Source organism: Mixophyes fleayi, chromosome 1, assembly GCF_038048845.1.
Source record: "Mixophyes fleayi isolate aMixFle1 chromosome 1, aMixFle1.hap1, whole genome shotgun sequence".
Classification (NCBI taxonomy): Eukaryota; Metazoa; Chordata; class Amphibia; order Anura; family Limnodynastidae; genus Mixophyes; species Mixophyes fleayi.
Genome location: NC_134402.1, coordinates 64,365,119 through 64,384,451, shown reverse-complemented (window position 1 = coordinate 64,384,451; position 19,333 = coordinate 64,365,119). Strand labels below are relative to the sequence as shown.

The window sequence follows — 19,333 nt, the reverse complement described above, 5'->3', positions numbered from 1 at the left end:
CATAATCAATGATAAACTGTAATGTAAGAGTCTTTGAGATGACGTTGCACTTGGCACTAATGTAATTTGTTTTATTTTCAGTATGTTTCCATTGTGCTTGACACAAAGACTAGTAAATATTTCTCCCTTTTTAGTGACCAAATCTACACTCTCACAATCTATTGCATTGGCAGGTTCGATACGGATCTTTCTCCACACTATTGACTCTCTGTAACTGGCTTTTCTTCATTGTTTCGCGTGCTAGTTGCCATTGTGTAGTTGGATCTGCAGCATTTTGTGAAGTGATTCCACTTATTGCAGGAGTTACAGCATTTATTAAAGGTCAGGCACTTTTGCCGCTCAGGTGGGTGGTGCTCGCCACAGTTTTATCATTGTATACATTGTGGTGTTGTGCGCTGTATACTACATACTTCTGTCTCCTCTCTTACTTCCCTTGTACTCCTCTCAGACTGTTCACTAAGCATGCAGATGTGAATGGCAGTTTGTAATGTCGAATTATTTTCTCTTAAGAACTGTGTGCATACTGTATCATTATGGATACCACAGACAACTCTTTCTCTGATTAGTTCGTTGGTGAGGGTGCCAAAATTAACAAATTTTGCTAGTAGCTTTAATGTTGACAAACTTTCATCACACTTTTGGTTTGTGGTATTAAATATATGTCTGTCCATTATTATATTCTTTACGGGTAAACATATCTCCTCAAACTTTTTTAGAACTCCTTAGTGGTCCTCATTATCCTCCCCTTCCTTATAGACAAATGTGTCCTCTTTACTTACTGCCTCTGCGCCAGACAGATTTAGTAAATTATATGCTTGTACCTATTTTGACTTCAGATACTCAGGTAAGAAGAAAAGGAAAAAGAAAAATATGATAACACGATCACAAGAATTAGAAAGTCAGCTTATGGATGTTGAAAATGTTGAGAAAATCAATATCGATAAAAATAAGACAGTGAAAGTGTTCAATTTAAGCTCTGTTATTTTGTCTGAAGGAGAAATCTCACTTTTGGAAAAAGGGTTAAAATATGCCCCAACCAATATGATTAATCCATTTGATCTGTATATTGATGTACAGAAATTTATTAGGAGACTTACTATTAAGAATTTTTTTAAGATGAAGGAAGGTGATGATATAGGAAAGGAGAATGAGAATATAGTGGAAAACCGTAGATTTAAGAATAAATCGTCCTTTTTTCCTATGTATGTTAAAGGTAACTTTATTGACACGTTTGATAAACTTGTTACAGAAGATCTAGACAAACTAAGTATGAATAAGAAACATCACAACAAGAAAAAATTAAACCTAACATTTAAAGAAAGAGCAGCTATAAAAGATTTGAAAAAGAATAAACAGATCGTAATCAAACCGGCGGATAAGGGGGGTGGAGTTGTAGTTATGAATGTGGATTACTACATTCAGGATATCCTCAGTCAACTTAATACAGAGGACACTTATAAGAAATTAAAATGTGACCCCACTAATAAAATTGTAAAAGATTTAGAACTCTTCATTCTGAAATTTAAGAATGAGGGAATAATTGATGAGGATCTTGCCCTTTTTGTTCATATTCCACACCCCAAAATACCTGTTTTATACACGCTACCTAAAATTCATAAGGACCCCGAGAAACCCCCAGGGAGGCCGATAGTCTCGGGCATTGGTTCGGTTACTATGAATCTGTCAGAGGTAGTCGATTATTATTTGCAACCTTTGGCACAAAATGCCGAATCATATCTTAAGGATACGGGTGGGTTTCTTGAGAAATTACGCTCCATTGATTGGAAACCGGGATATATTTTGGTAACAGCAGACGTAAAGTCCTTATATACGATAATTCGTCACGATCTAGGTATTAGAGCTGTAGAAAAGAAGCTCCATATCACCACACACTCTGAAGGTTTTAAAAGATTTCTAATTGAGAGTATTAGATTCATTCTTTCTAACAGTTATTTTAAATTTCAGGAGTCGTATTATCTCCAGTGTGTCGGCACCACTATGGGGACCAGGTTCTCCCCCAGTTATGCCAACATTTTCATGGCCTCGTGGGAGGAGTGCCATGTGTGGGCAGGGCATGACTTTGGGGCGGACCTGGTTACCTGGTGTCGATACATTGACGATATTTTCTTTGTATGGAGAGGCTCAGAGATGAATCTTCAAGCCTTTTGTGAACATTTAAATAGGAACAATCAGTTTATTGAACTTACCTTCAATTCTAGTGAGACATGTATACATTTTTTGGATATCACCATCTATATAGATGAGAAAGGTATACAAACTAAAACTTATAAGAAGCCTACTGATACCATGGGGTATATTCAGTATGATAGTCACCATTATTACAGGTGGTTGGACAACATACCCTATGGTCAAATGAAAAGAATGAAACGCAATTGCAGTGACAATCAGGTTTGTAGGGAGCAGATTAAAGATCTTAAGACAGCTTTTGCAAATAAGGGTTACGATGTTAATGCATTAAATCAAGTGGAGGAGAAAGGGCTAAAAATTGATAGGGATAGTTTATTTACTCCAAAAGAGAAACAAATCAAAGATCGGATTCATAAATATGACTGGGCGTTCATATCTCAGTTTAATAGAGAGTTTAAACATGTTGAGAGAATTATTACGAAATATTGGGGTATTCTGTTAAGGGATAATATTATAGGAAGTTCATTACCAGAAAAACCCGTTTTTATATACAGAAAAGCCCCTAATCTTAAGGACCAATTGGTAAGAAGTTCATTACCAGAAGAAAATAGGAAATCAATAAGAACTATTGGCTTCCATAGATGTGGACTGTGTCTGGCTTGTAGAACAGTAAAATCAAAGTCGAGTAAGATTACATGTCTAGACATAAATGGATATCAACTTAAGATAAAACAGTTCATCACGTGTCACACGACTAATGTTGTATATATCATAGAGTGTCAGTGTGGCAAATTCTATGTAGGGAAGACGTCTCGCCCCTTAAAAACTAGAATTTGCAAACACATATACAACATTCGGAAAGGTCTGGAGACTCATTCAGTGTCAAATCACTTTAAAACTCAACACATGTGTACACCAGAACATATTAAACAATTTTGTGGCATACAGGTAATAGAAAGTAGTTGGAAGAATAGAGATACAGCTGGTTCTCTTTCAAAAGCTGAAATGAAATGGATTTTTTTTATTAAAGACCTTAACCCCTAAGGGTCTTAATATAGAGTTTGAATTGAAGTGGTTCATATAATTGTTAAACCTCTATATTGAGTTAACCACTCTCTTGTTTTCTTGTTTTCTCCTTCCTCCATGTCTCCTTATATTTTCACCCCTTTGTCTGAGACATTTGATCAAAACTTATTGGGAAGCATGATGACAATTGAAGAAGAAAATACGAAGAATTACAGATTTGAAGTGGTCCGGATTTTGTCTACTCTTCTATATATGTATATTTGTATTTGGGTAATTCTGCTTAGGATTTATTGATATCTGGAATGTTGATTTATTTGTGTTTGAATATCTCCATATACTCACCATAATTTCAAACAGAAGCCTTTTTTACATTGTATTTTTGTACTTTTGGATTTTTAAATGTACATGGTATGTGTGTCCTCATGAGGAATGATGTAGGATTGCATAGAACCTTTTTTAATTAATCCTGATTTTAGATACATCTAAAACAGCAATTTTAGCTGTTTCTATTCCCGTCATCGAGTTATCAAGAATTTATATCAGGACATTTTTGTTCCTGTCAATAAAGTTCTATTGTTTATAATTTCCATATATCGGAAGTCATTAGGGCTTTTGAATACATCCAAGCCTCGTTTTTAGAATATCATGAAGCAGTTTGGGACTTTCTATGGCACACACGTACACCGGAAGTGACGAGTTTGTTTGAGATACGCGTATACCGGAAGTGACGAGCGCTTTTGGATTACATCCAAGCCTCGTTTATGATAGAAAAGGAAGCAGGGTGGAGCTTACTATGCGGTATGTGACACAAACAGGGATATATATAGAGGCGATATGACACTATTATCCTACCTTGAAAAAGACTCTGACCTAGAGTCGAAACGCGTTGGAAGGATAAGTGTGAGCGGGATTTTGACACATCGGGGACTGATACTGTGGAGGAAATTTCCATGCGAATATCCTGAATCTATCTGGTATGAATACACACATTACCATTTGGGGATATCCTTGATGTTATGTTCTATATGTTTTATATGTACAGGTCTCTGTTTGGAGATAATATTAAATTGTGTTTTTATGATAATGCACCAGATTGGTTTTTATTTCTTTTTATCTGGCACATCATGTCATTACTCTGTGGAGGAACTTGAAAGCGGTACACAGAAAGGATTATTAGAGATGCTTTATTAAAGCCAACATCTTGTAAGCATATACCTTTGGGGGAGATGGTGTGAGAAAAAAAAGTCACAAGAATAACGGTGGTATTCCTTCGTTTCCATCACGAGGTTGAAGATTACATTCTTTTTCCGGGAACTTTGTGGACTTTTATATGTTAATTTACAACAATCTGCACTATCATTTCTCCATTTGTTTTATGTTTCCATGAGTCTGATTTTCAGACTATAGGAACTCTAATTGAGGAGAGAGATAAGGGTCATCTATCCAGTGAAGGGAGTATAGGAGTTCCCATCTCCTGTGAGATGTGAAAAGGTGCGCGCTAAGTATATGTTAATTATATTTATGTTCAGAAATTAAGGAAAAAGACTTGGCTATAACATGGTGCACTGGCAGTCTCCGAATGTCAATTTCTAACTGTTGATTGTGAATTTGAGAATCCTAACTTGAATGCTAAAAATTTACTTTTGTTCATAATAATTAAAATTATAATACTAAAAACAGTGAAATAACAAAGTCATATTGTTTATTATCTTGTCTATTGTCTCACTGGATTATTTATAACTAATGTATAATTGCAGGGTATAGAATCTACTGGGCGCTCCACTCAGATATGCAGCTGGTATGTAACTGTGAACTCCACAAATATTCACATATAACAGTATACAGAAATAGCAAGATCTTTGTGAGATGTTTAAACACAAGTAATCAACGCCATATGCCACCTGGGATGATCCTCCGGTAATCGCCGCTTAACCAACGCGTTTCAACTCTTAAAACGAGGGTCTTTATCAAGGCTTGTGTTTAAACATCTCACAAAGATCTTGCTATGTGCACGTTAAAGATGTATCTCTGGTACGAGTTTTATTTGAAAGCACAGCTCCGGTTTGGGAGATCAGTACTTTTTTATATTGTTGCAATAAATTTTTAATGTAATACACGAGGATTTTCTTCCTTGATTTTACTTTACCACATGTGCTGAGATGAATATTGGGGATGTCTGACACCTAAGGGAAGGAAACCTACTGGATGAAAAGATCGTGATAAGGCGCATGATACACCGTTTTTCTGTAAGCTTATACCCATAAGGGGTTGTATTTCCCTGAAGGAACATCACGATTGGGGATCCCTCTAAAGACATCAATTTCACTATCTATGAATTTAGTGGTGGTGGAAGTTTTTCCAGTGATGTTAACTTATTACACTATGCTGTGTTATATGTTTTTTTTATGACATGTGAATAATATTGAAGATTGAACATATTGGATCAGAAGGTCCACCATTATACAAGGGGCCATTCAAGAGTACCTTTTGAGTTGGAAAAGAGAGCGCCAGTGTATGTAACATTTTGTTTATTTCTGATTATTTATAACTGTTTTCTCCACTTTATTTCCCACAGTTAACAACGTCATTGTGGTTTTAATACAGCTCTCACTGTTATAGCAGTGTGAGATAATTATTGTTCAGAAATTGATACAGTTTTTATGAGACTTTGGGATATATTTACTAAACTGTGGGTTTGAAAAAGTGGACATGTTGCCTAGAGCAACCAATAAGATTCTAGTTAGCATTTATTTAATAGATACTACAAAATGACAGCTAGAATCTGATTGGATGCTACAGACTACATCTCCACTTTTTCATACCCGCAGTTTAGTAAATATACCCCTTTGTATCTAATTATACTCAAATTGATACAATATTAGGGTTTAAATTTGTGTGATTATAATCACATCTCTTTTCTTCAATATTAGATTATAATCATACATTTTTGCTCCAGTTCTAGATAAGGATTCTCCCTATTGGTATAATTCCTAGTATATTAATTTCAAGGTTTATTCCACCGAATTGTTTGATTTGTTATTAATTTCACCAAATTTCTCCTTAGCTGCTAAGTGGGTTTTTATTCCCCGCAGCTCTCCACTTTTATTGTGGTACTGAGTGACATACTCCTTACTCATAAAGCTGAATGTATAGGTTATAACCAGTTGATGTAATAATGAGAACTGAATCAGACTCGGAGTAGCAGTGATTGCCTCCAGTATCACAGCAGGCTTAATATACTGAAAATTAATAACTAGTCTTACAAATAATAAAACATAAGGTGGATTGCTTGCAACCTATCATTGTTCGACTAGGACTGGCGGGCTAATAGGAACTCGTGCAACTAATCATTACATTCAATAAGTAGTCTGTTCTTTAGTAATATTGTACCAAAACCCAGAATAAAACCAGCATTTCTTTTTAAGAATAAATTAATTATTTATGGATCTATTACACACAGCATATTGCATCAACTGGTTATAACAGATACATTCAGCTTTATGAGAGAGGAGCATGTCATGCTGCGGTTTACAGCCTCGCTATCACTTCCGTCCTTTCAGAAATGTTTGTTACCTCTTACCTGGCACCTCCGATCCTCAATCCTGGGTATACAAATTAGTCCTGCTGTGGCCACAACTATTTAACAAATCTATTATAGCCTCTCCCACAGTGTTCATGTCCGATGTTGCTGATCCTCATGGACCAGTTGCTGTAATTCTTTATAGGGTGTATATTCTAATTTATGAATATAGTATAACCCACTGCGTTTCGACCTATGCGTCGGACTTTCTCAAGAAGATGTTTTATGGATCCCATATTCATGTAAATACATACTCTCCCTTAATTGATGATTAGCATCCCTGTCATTTCTTGATGCATTCTTTCTCTAGTTCAAACTACTAGTGGATATTTTGTTTTCATATTCAGGAGACCTGTTATCTAAATAATTGCTCACATAACGAATCCCTTTATATAAATCACTTTATAAAAAAATTTACTAGTCATCTTATATTGCAGATTATAGTTAATTATTGCTATACATAAGTACAATGCAGAACAGAGAACAGGAAATTCCCATGCATAGCCAATGACCTCACTTCCTGCCAGACTCTGGCAGGTCATACATTTATATTTAGTACATAGCAAAGTGTAATCATTTACTAATTTAATTATTATGCTAGTTGCACTCTTGTATTCAATTTTCACTAGTGGACACTGGATATACTACAGTCGTTTAGTATTTATTGGCTCGGTGTGGGAAATGGTGTTTGAATATAAGGTCGATTATCATGGTGCCAGTGTCCACAGAGTTCTCCTTAAGCACTCTAGAGATACCCACCATTATTTTCTGGATTTGATTTGAGACTCCGGTAGGTGGGGAGCTTCAGGTAGGAGCATATAAGTAGTGTAGGAGAATATTAGTATATCGCTTCTCTGCCTTTTGGCTAAGATCTAGTGCTGTTGTGCCAGAGCTGCACTTGGTCCTCTGGCCAGGGGCCGGGTGAGCTGTGTTGAAAGTCCGGGACTAAAGTGCCCTCGGAGTGGCGATCCGGGGGTGCCAAAAAATCACAGGTCAGGCGCACCTTAAAACAGTTGTAATGTGATTATGTTGGCACCGAGCACATTATATCACTTTCAATATACGCACCGCCCTTATTCTTTGCTCAGGCCTCATGGCTGGGCGAGAAAATTTTTATAATAGCCCAGCCATGAGGCAACCGCAACCACTCTGCACTTTTTTATTTTTCTATTTATTATACTTCTTGTTTGTCACTTTTGTGTTGTTTAGCTTCACAGATTTTAGGGGTGCGGGTAGGCCCTTTTGGACTCTGCGTCCCTGAAGATCTAGGGGGGGCTGTGTGGCCTTCTGGTTCTGGTTCCCCTGAACCCTATCATTGCACATCCTTCTGGGGGTGAGCTAGTTATCGAGCCCTGGGTGGAACCTTGGTGGATCCCAGGGCTAAAGGGACCCCCCTAGCCTTGTGGAGAAGGGGGTCTGAAGACCCTTGCCTCCTAAGGGTCCTTTTGGATCTGGGGGTCGGGGACTACAACTTATCCTTTTTTGAGGAGGGCCATGTACCGCACCCATGTGCACGTTTTTTACGTTTTGCAGTTATTTTTTCGGACACTAGGGCACAAAAGCTCTGTTTCCCGGGCTTTCAATAAAAAAAAAAAATAAGGAGTATCATTGTTCTTCCTCTGTTAATCATTGTTATCTGCAAGGAAACATTTGTGGTCATCATTGCTTTGCACAAAAAGGGCTTCGCAGGCAAGGATATTGCTGCTAGTAAGATTGCACCTAAATCAACCATTTATCGGCTCATCAAGAACTTTAAGGAGAGAGGTTCAATACTTGTGACGAAGGCTTCAGGGCGCCCAAGAACGGCCAGCAAGCACCAGAACCGACTCCTAAAGTTGATTCAGCTGCAGGATCGGGGCACCACCAGTGCAGAGCTTGCTCAGAAATGGCAGCAGGCAGATGTGAGTGCATCTGCACGCACAGTGAGGCAAAGACTTTTGGAGGATGGCCTGGTGTCAATAATGCCAGCAAAGAAGTCACTACTCTCCAGGAAAAACATCAGGGACAGACTGATATTCTGCAAAAGGTATAGGGATTGGATTGCTGATGAATCCCCTTTCAGATTGTTTGGGGCATCTGGAAAAACACTTATCCGGAGAATGAAAGGTGAGTGCTACCATCAGTCCTGTGTCATGCCAACATTAAAGCATCTTGAGAACATTCATGTGTGGGGTTGCTTCTCAGCTTAGGGAGTGGGCTCACTCATAATTTTGCCTAAGAACACAGCCATAAATAAAGAATGGCACCAAAACATCCTCCAAGAGCAACTTCTTCCAACCACCCAAGAACAGTTTGGTGGTGAACAATGCCTTTTCCAGAATGATGGAGCACTTTGCCATAAGGCAAAAAGGATAACTAAGTGGCGCGGGGATCAAAACATCGAAATTTTGGGTCCATGGCCAGGAAACTCCCCAGACCTTAATCCCATTGAGAACTTGTGGTCAATCCTCAAGAGGCAGATGGATAAACAAAACCCCCACATTTTGACAAACTTCAAGCATTGATTAATCAAGAATGGGTGGCCATCAGTCAGTATGTGGGCCAGTTTTTTGACAGCTTGCCAGGGCAAAATGCAGAGGTCTTTAAAAAGAAGGGTCAACGTTAACTATTTGCATAAACTTAATGTAAATGTCAATAAAAGCCTTTGACACTTATGAAATGCTTTTAATTTTACTTCAGTATACCATAGCAACATCTTAAATTAAGGTCTAAAAACAGTGAAGCAGCAAAGTTTGTGAAAACCAATACTTGTGTCATTCTCAAAACTTTTGCCCATGACTGTAGATCCACAAATGTGTAACTGATGAATAGGCCATGGCTTATATCCGAAATATAGCCAAAATCTAGAATTGTATATATACCTGGGATAAATCATTACATATCATGTGCAGACAGCAACTTTGCAGCCTAAAGTGACGTTCAGGCAAAGTAGTCTATGAAGTAAAACAAATGCAGTGAAATTGAGCTTACTTAGGAGTTGAGTGCTGTAGTTAATACATTGAATTACACTGTTAAATATATTGGTGTTGCATTATCCCTGTCCAGTTAACAGTTTTAAAAAAATTGAGAGCATCTGCATTAAACAATAAATAATGGACACATATCCTGTGATTTAGTGCATTGAGGGTTTTCCTTTTCTTTATAACAGAAATAGTACCACCATCATTTAATAATGTTTACTGAGCCTTCCATTACAACCCCCTTTTTACAGAAGCTAATATAGTACTGAACTACATTTTGATACAGGTCTGTTAGTTGCCCTTGACATTACTGTCATCCCAAGGCCGACCAGATGTAACTTGTGAGACATTGGGGGTTGTTATAAAAAGATATTACCAAAAAATGCAGACCTAGTGATCCAAAGATGTTATAAAATCAATCAATAGATGGTTGTTAACATTTATTAAAATACAATAAAAATACAAAAAAAGTTATAGTCACGTGTTACCATGAATATATGGCTAATAATTGAGAAATAATGATATGTACATTAAGGGATTAATATCGTTGGAATTAATAACGTGATCTAGACAATATTATATATATTATATCAATCAGACTGCATCTGAACAGATAAATTCATAGACATAAATGAAAAACATTGAAGGAAATCTTATCAAAAATAGTCCATATATCACAGTTCTATTGATCCAGATTGGTGATGCGTGCTGCTGAGGATGCATGCCCCAAAATAAATGTAAAAATATATAAACAGTCCTCACGAGGGTTGTGAACTTCCAATTCAGAGAAATCCGTCACGTTTACAAACATGTATCAAAAATGATGAATGAATCAGACAAATAGTTGTATAGATTCCATGTAAAAATGAAGATTACCGGGTGTGGGGTTCACTCTTAGCAATAATCCAGTATAATGTCCCAATGATAGAAAGACGTCCAATGTATCAGCTAGTCAAATAGGTAAAATATAAATGAAGAAAAAGGGGGAGATGGTTCAGCAGCGGGTGATCACGCCGCTGCTGTTAGCGGCTAACGGTGCGTTCCACTGTGGAACGCAAACGCACTTCCGGTATTAGCGTCACTTCCGGATAGTGCTTTAGGCCAATAGAATGATAATGGGTGGAGTCCCAACGCGTTTCGTCCTGCTCCGGACTTTCTCAAGGGCTATTCTGAACATCTGTAATCCTGTGGTTTAAATATGCTGGGATTGAACCTGATAGGTTCCCAGATCTAACATGCTTAAGTCTCTGTTCTCCGTATTGAGTGACTCATTGTATGCAAATTGCAACAACTTCTCAATGGTTGCAATAATCAGCGTATTATTCTTTATATGCATCCCCAAAATCGTGCAACAATAGATCATGTGCATAACTATATTGTAGTTGCCCAAAATTACCTCATTGCAATAACGTTATAACCAAGATAAAATAAAAATAAAAATAAAAATACAAAAATGAAAAAAATGAAAATAAAATAAATTAAATATATAAACTTAAAAAGCACAGCAAAGATTTACCAATGAAAACAGAATCTATTTACAATATCGTAAGGAAACCATTTTCATAAATGACAAGATGTTAAGGAAACCTATTACTGTTACATGATCCCTTTGGACCTAATAGTATATATTTGTTTACAGTCTAGTCATGGAAACTCTTAATGAAGATTAAGGGAACGAGTATGATATGGATAGTGATAAATAACATTGAAGAGGATCCCATGTTCTATAGTCTGATTGCTCTTATAAATCCAATTCTTAATGTCTGGGCATAGTGCAGATAACAATGGAGAGCGTGAGGGATGGGAAAGGAACCTACAGCACCGGGTATTCATAGGTAGTCTCCTATCCCATTACTTACCTGGCCCTCTCTGCTTGGCTTCCAAGGTCGACTGGGATTGGGCATAGCCAGAGAGGTATGGCTGTAAATTCAGAGATCCCACTACCCACTTTTACCATGCCCCCTGTACACTTTCCCATCTATCCATATGGCTGAATTATGTAAATTCATCACAAAGAAAGGTCAAATTCGATATTGAGACCTTTGGGTGCCAATGTCTTCAGATAATAAATGGCTTTAGTTTCCTCTTTATTTAGGTATTTCGTCAAGTTCCCTCCTCTCCAATTTTTATTAATTTTCTTGATTCCAATAAATGACATCCCTTCATACTGGCAGTTGTGTGCGTCTTTAAAGTGCTTAGACACATGATGGTGTTCAAACCCAATAGCGATGTTCCTCAGATGTTCTCTGATCCTTTCCTTTAAAAGTCTAATGGTTCTACCTACATACTGTTTGCCACAACTACATTGTAGTAGGTAAATAACGTACCTACTATTACAGGTAATAAATTCCTTTATCTGATATGTTTTACCATTGACCTCAGAGTGATACTCTGTGATTGGCCTAGTGCTCCTGCACCTTAGTCTTGTGCAGTTTGAGCACTGTCCACAGTAATAGAATCCTTTTTTGGTGTTATGTAGCCAGTTACCGGTCTTTATAGGTTCTTCTTTGGGGATATAGCTGGAAGTTAATTTTTGTTTGAAATCAGGGGCTTTCCTAAAGGACATACAGGGTTTTGCTGGTAATATAGACCCCAATAGGTCGTCCTGTTGTAGAATGTACCAATGCTTTTGGATGATTCGTCTAATTTTATCTGATTCCTGTGAATAGTTTGACACAAAGAATATCCTATCGTTATTCAGTGTAGTGGATCGTGTAAATTCTTCCTTGCCACTAATGCTTTTGTTAACAACCATCTATTGATTGATTTTATAACATCTTTGGATCACTAGGTCTGCATTTTTTGGTAAAACATTTGATGAGCGCCCAGCATTATAAAATTCTAGATTTATTCCAAAGGGAGGGATACCCTTAGCAGGTGCAGCTCTCACAAACCTTGGGAAGAGAGCGCGGTTCTATATTATAATATTTTTGTCTTTAATCCTGGGAATCTGCAGCACTCTTATCCTACATCTAACGTATGTTGTAGTTTCACAATGACTAATATTCAATTCAATGACCCTTTAGGCTTAAGGAAAAAGCGGGAGGATAAGTCATTATTACTTACATTATCTAAAAATCAACATCTTATCTCTACAAATGGCAAAGGTACTAACCATTGCCTTCAACTTTTAGAATTTGATAAACTACTACATAAAGAAATGCGGGTGTGGTGGGATATATTTTACATGGAACAATACCATAATGAACATCTGATACCTAGAGGCCTTAAAATTAAAAAACCTGCATCCTGCTACAGGAACAATACAAAGTTTATGGAACAATGGCAGGCAATATTGGATCATTGTTCCGAGAAATTGATGATATTACTTATGGATCAACATAAGAAACACCTGAAACAATTAGAGGATGATATTACATCAATTGATCAGAATCTTAATTCTCTTAAAGATGACCCTGTTTATCTTAACCTAATTACAGTCATGAAAACAAGGTTAGACAAAAAAGAAACAGAGATCATAGAGAAGAAAAAATCAAAATATGCTCGCGATAGATTTGGGGTTAAACCTAAGACATAAAAACAATCCAGGATACAGGGACAATATAAGAAATCCCAAAATAAAGCCATTCTTGTAACACCAATCTCTGGAATAACTGATAAGGTTAAGTCCAATAAGAGATTACCATATAAAAAATTAGGTCTCACATACCAACAATACATGACATTGATACACCATGACACCAATATCATACCGAGGACTACAGTGAATGGAGACAGGAACAATACAGGAGTTAGTGACTCTTCTAACACTACATGCAGTATATCAAATTCTGATTACTGTAAGTTAGCCATACAGTCCTTTGAGCAAGGGTGGCTACATGATATCACAACACACTCAGTTTCTACTACTGATATTGACACTCCATTGAAGATATCTGTTAGACCCCAGTTAGATACACCCATCCTGGTCAGAGAACATGACCATACATTGTATTCAACACCTTTGTCCAAATCAGACCAGGAAAATACAGATATAGGGGATACACATCTTGATCCCTCAAACCCCTTGACCCAAATCAGTCATTTTTTAGGATTGGGCCCGAGGTTCCTAGGGTTGAGTCAGAACAACACGAGATTACAAACGCTAAAAAGAAAATCAGAACAATTAGAAGAGGCAGAAGAGGTGGTCATGGACGCAAACAGAGAGAAAAGGAACACAACATCGCCCCGATAGGAATTTTCAACCTCAGTGGCCATATACTTACAACACACGAAACTAGTGTTTTAAATAAAGGCCTCAAGTTTGCCCCCACGAATAGATTGAACAAGTTTGAAACCTTCATAGACATTCATAAATATGTCAGGAAATTGACCCTCAAGAGATACTATGCTAAAACTCCAATAGAAGCAACAATGAAGCAAAATACTGATGCGTATAAGCACACGAATCTTAAACCACCTTCTACATTCTATCCGAAACAATTTAAAAGCAAAGAAATCACAACATTTGAGACACTAGTTTTATCGGATTTGGAAAAAATAAAAGAAAGGAAGTCTCACATACATATGAATCTTACTAACGAAGAATGCAAAGCCCTAAAAGTTTTACAAGATCTAGATACAGTGGTCATTAAACCAGCTGACAAGGGAGGAGGGATTGTTCTTTTAGATCGGGCAGATTATGTAGCAGAACTGACCCGATTGCTATCAGATACTGTAACATATCAACGGCTAGACACTGACCCAACAGCAGTCTTTTCCATGAGTCTTAAGGACATGTTGAAACAGGGTCTAGACAGAGGCATAATTACACTTAATGAGTTTAATTATATTTACAATAAAAACCCGATTATCCCTGTTATATATTACCTCCCGAAAATTCACAAGCATGCAACAAAACCACCAGGGAGACCCATAATATCTGGTATCGGTTCTCTAACAGCTAATCTGTCTCACTATGTTGATATGTTCCTGCAACCATATGTGAAAACACAAGAAGCCTATCTGCAGGACACTACACATATCCTACAACTCCTTGAGAACATTATGTGGGACAATGAATATTGGTTAGTTACATGCGATGTATCATCGCTATACACAGTCATTAGGCATGAGTTAGGTATAGCTAGCACCAGATTCTTCTTGGAATCAGACTCCAGTCTTACTCGCCATCAGGTTGAATTCATATTATCTATTATTGAATTCATCTTGTATCACAATTATTTTTGGTATGAGGGGGACTACTATTTGCAGATGCAAGGAACCGCCATGGGTACCAGGTTCGCACCCAGCTATGCGAATCTCTACATGAGTTATTGGGAGAACGGATTCATTTGGACCCAACATGGCTGGAGTGCTAACCTGGTACTCTGGAGACGATACATTGACGATATTTTGATAATCTGGAAAGGGACAGAACAAGCCCTACTTCAATTTCTTGGATATATTAACGATAATGTGTTTGGGTTAAAATTTGTGGCTAATTTTAGTCAATCATCTATACAATTTTTAGACCTCGAGATTTTTATTAAAGAGAACAAACTAATGACAAAAACATACCGAAAAGCAGTTGACGTCAACAGTTTTATCTTGGCAAATAGTAGTCATCATCCGAACTGGCTACGTAGTATACCATTTAGTCAGTTCACTCGCGTTAGACGTAACTGTACAGCAAAAGAGGACTTTATTGAACAAGGTAAAGAAATGCAGCAACAATTTATTGACAAGAAATATGATCCCCACATAGTTGGCCAAGCCTTTAATAAACTTCAGGATACTGATAGGAGTCAGTTACTTAAATATAAAAACAAAAGCATTAGTGGCAAGGAAGAATTTACACGATCCACTACACTGAATAACGATAGGATATTCTTTGTGTCAAACTATTCCCAGGAATCAGATAAAATTAGACGAATCATCCAAAAGCATTGGTACATTCTACAACAGGATGACCTATTGGGGTCTATATTACCAGCAAAACCCTGTATGTCCTTTAGGAAAGCCCCTGATTTCAAACAAAAATTAACTTCCAGCTATATCCCCAAAGAAGAACCTATAAAGTCCGGTAACTGGCTACATAACACCAAAAAAGGATTCTATTACTGTGGACAGTGCTCAAACTGCACAAGACTAAGGTGCAGGAGCACTAGGCCAATCACAGAGTATCACTCTGAGGTCAATGGTAAAACATATCAGATAAAGGAATTTATTACCTGTAATAGTAGGTACGTTATTTACCTACTACAATGTAGTTGTGGCAAACAGTATGTAGGTAGAACCATTAGACTTTTAAAGGAAAGGATCAGAGAACATCTGAGGAACATCGCTATTGGGTTTGAACACCATCATGTGTCTAAGCACTTTAAAGACGCACACAACTGCCAGTATGAAGGGATGTCATTTATTGGAATCAAGAAAATTAATAAAAATTGGAGAGGAGGGAACTTGACGAAATACCTAAATAAAGAGGAAACTAAAGCCATTTATTATCTGAAGACATTGGCACCCAAAGGTCTCAATATCGAATTTGACCTTTCTTTGTGATGAATTTACATAATTCAGCCATATGGATAGATGGGAAAGTGTACAGGGGGCATGGTAAAAGTGGGTAGTGGGATCTCTGAATTTACAGCCATACCTCTCTGGCTATGCCCAATCCCAGTCGACCTTGGAAGCCAAGCAGAGAGGGCCAGGTAAGTAATGGGATAGGAGACTACCTATGAATACCCGGTGCTGTAGGTTCCTTTCCCATCCCTCACGCTCTCCATTGTTATCTGCACTATGCCCAGACATTAAGAATTGGATTTATAAGAGCAATCAGACTATAGAACATGGGATCCTCTTCAATGTTATTTATCACTATCCATATCATACTCGTTCCCTTAATCTTCATTAAGAGTTTCCATGACTAGACTGTAAACAAATATATACTATTAGGTCCAAAGGGATCATGTAACAGTAATAGGTTTCCTTAACATCTTGTCATTTATGAAAATGGTTTCCTTACGATATTGTAAATAGATTCTGTTTTCATTGGTAAATCTTTGCTGTGCTTTTTAAGTTTATATATTTAATTTATTTTATTTTCATTTTTTTCATTTTTGTATTTTTATTTTTATTTTTATTTTATCTTGGTTATAACGTTATTGCAATGAGGTAATTTTGGGCAACTACAATATAGTTATGCACATGATCTATTGTTGCACGATTTTGGGGATGCATATAAAGAATAATACGCTGATTAATGCAACCATTGAGAAGTTGTTGCAATTTGCATACAATGAGTCACTCAATACGGAGAACAGAGACTTAAGCATGTTAGATCTGGGAACCTATCAGGTTCAATCCCAGCATATTTAAACCACAGGATTACAGATGTTCAGAATAGCCCTTGAGAAAGTCCGGAGCAGGACGAAACGCGTTGGGACTCCACCCATTATCATTCTATTGGCCTAAAGCACTATCCGGAAGTGACGCTAATACCGGAAGTGCGTTTGCGTTCCACAGTGGAACGCACCGTTAGCCGCTAACAGCAGCGGCGTGATCACCCGCTGCTGAACCATCTCCCCCCTTTTTCTTCATTTATATTTTACCTATTTGACTAGCTGATACATTGGACGTCTTTCTATCATTGGGACATTATACTGGATTATTGCTAAGAGTGAAACCCACACCCGGTAATCTTCAAACCGCAAGTATCATTTTTACATGGAATCTATACAACTATTTGTCTGATTCATTCATCATTTTTGATACATGTTTGTAAACGTGACGGATTTCTCTGAATTGGAAGTTCACAACCCTCGTGAGGACTGTTTATATATTTTTACATTTATTATGGGGCATGCATCCTCAGCAGCACGCATCACCAATCTGGATCAATAGAACTGTGATATATGGACTATTTTTGATAAGATTTCCTTCAATGTTTTTCATTTATGTCTATGAATTTATCTGTTCAGATGCAGTCTGATTGATATAATATATATAATATTGTCTAGATCACGTTATTAATTCCAACGATATTAATCCCTTAATGTACATATCATTATTTCTCAATTATTAGCCATATATTCATGGTAACACGTGACTATAACTTTTTTTGTATTTTTATTGTATTTTAATAAATGTTAACAACCATCTATTGATTGATTTAATAACATCTTTGGATCACTAGGTCTGCATTTTTTGGTAAAACATTTGATGAGCGCCCAGCATTATAAAATTCTAGATTTATTCCAAAGGGAGGGATACCCTTAGCAGGTGCAGCTCTCACAAACCTTGGGAAGAGAGCGCGGTTCTATATTATAATAAAAAGATATTAAAAAAAAATCCTAGAATAAAAATTGAGTAAATTTGACTTAAAAAGCTTCTAAAGCTTCTTGAATGTTTCTCTGCCTGGCTCCTTCATTTCTTATCAGCTGACATCCTTATTATGGGTGATTTCAACATCCCCATTGATAATCCACCTTTTACTTCTGCTTCTTAACTACTCTCTGACTCTTCCTTCTGCCTCTCCCAGTGGATTGACTCCTTCACTTATCGGAATGGCCACTGCTTTGATCTTGTTTCATCTAGACTATGCTCAGTTTCTGATTTCCTTAACACTCCTTTCCCCCTCTTGGATCATCACCTTATCAGCTACAAACTCTCTGCCATTACTTTACTTCTCTGCTGTCAAACTCTACCAAGCCTCCTCCTTAATCTTAATGCTATTGATTTTCAACAGATTTCAATCTCTCTGAAAGACACTTATCTCAAAATATCGTCCAACTCAACTCCTCTGTTCTTCACAAATTCTGAGAAAATCATCCACACTCATTACCTGCTTCCATTCCTGGTTACAGGACTTGTTTTGTCATGCTCCCACTTTGTGGAATTCCCACCCTCGCACAATAAGACTTCAAATCTTCAAGCATTCTCTGAAAACCCACCTCATCAAACACCCTCTTAACCCCCTAGGATACCCTACTACACAGTTCACACAATATTTGCATCTGTTCTTTCTATACTCAATCAACCCTTTGACCCCTGACATTGCTGTGTGACTGGATCATAGTGACAATTAACACTTTCTACATTTGCAGTCTGGCTGGACCAATATGCAATATGTAGCACTTAATGTATCAAACTCATAATGTCCTATAGATTGTAAGATTGCATGCAGGGCCCTCTTATCTCTCTGTCTGGCTGTAATTCCCAGTCTCGTTTAAGTACTAGAGAATATGCTGGTGCTATATAAATAATTGTTAATAATAATAATAATAATAATAATAATAATAATAAAGCTGTAAATTGTATTAAAAAAAACCCCAATAAAACACCATTTTAATGTCAAAACACTTATCCATACCCTACTTGCCAGCATTTTGGATCTCCCCTCTGGAGGGGAGGTCCTGATGCGGGGGCACAGCCACCAGGGCCGGACTGGCCATCTGGCACTTCTGGCAAATGCCAGAAGGGCCGATGGCCAGATGGGCCGGTCCGCATGCCCGCCGAGCAGCAGCACTCTGCGCGCTGCTCGGCGGACGGAGAATCAGTGACTGCCGCCTACGCGAGCAATCACATGGGACGGCACCTGTCACGTGGTGCAGTCCCATTTGATTGCTCGCATAGGTGGCAGTCACTGATTCTCCGTCTGCCGGACAGCGTGCAGAGT

At 37.5% G+C, this 19,333-nt stretch overlaps 2 pseudogenes; one reads left to right on the top strand and one right to left on the bottom strand.

Moving 5' to 3' along the window:
- Nucleotides 1–11,524: 11,524 nt before the first annotated feature.
- Nucleotides 11,525–11,642, bottom strand: LOC142136404 (5S ribosomal RNA; annotated as a pseudogene).
- A 4,656-nt stretch (nt 11,643–16,298) lies between these two features.
- On the top strand, nt 16,299–16,416 carry LOC142136402 (5S ribosomal RNA; annotated as a pseudogene).
- Nucleotides 16,417–19,333: the final 2,917 nt, after the last annotated feature.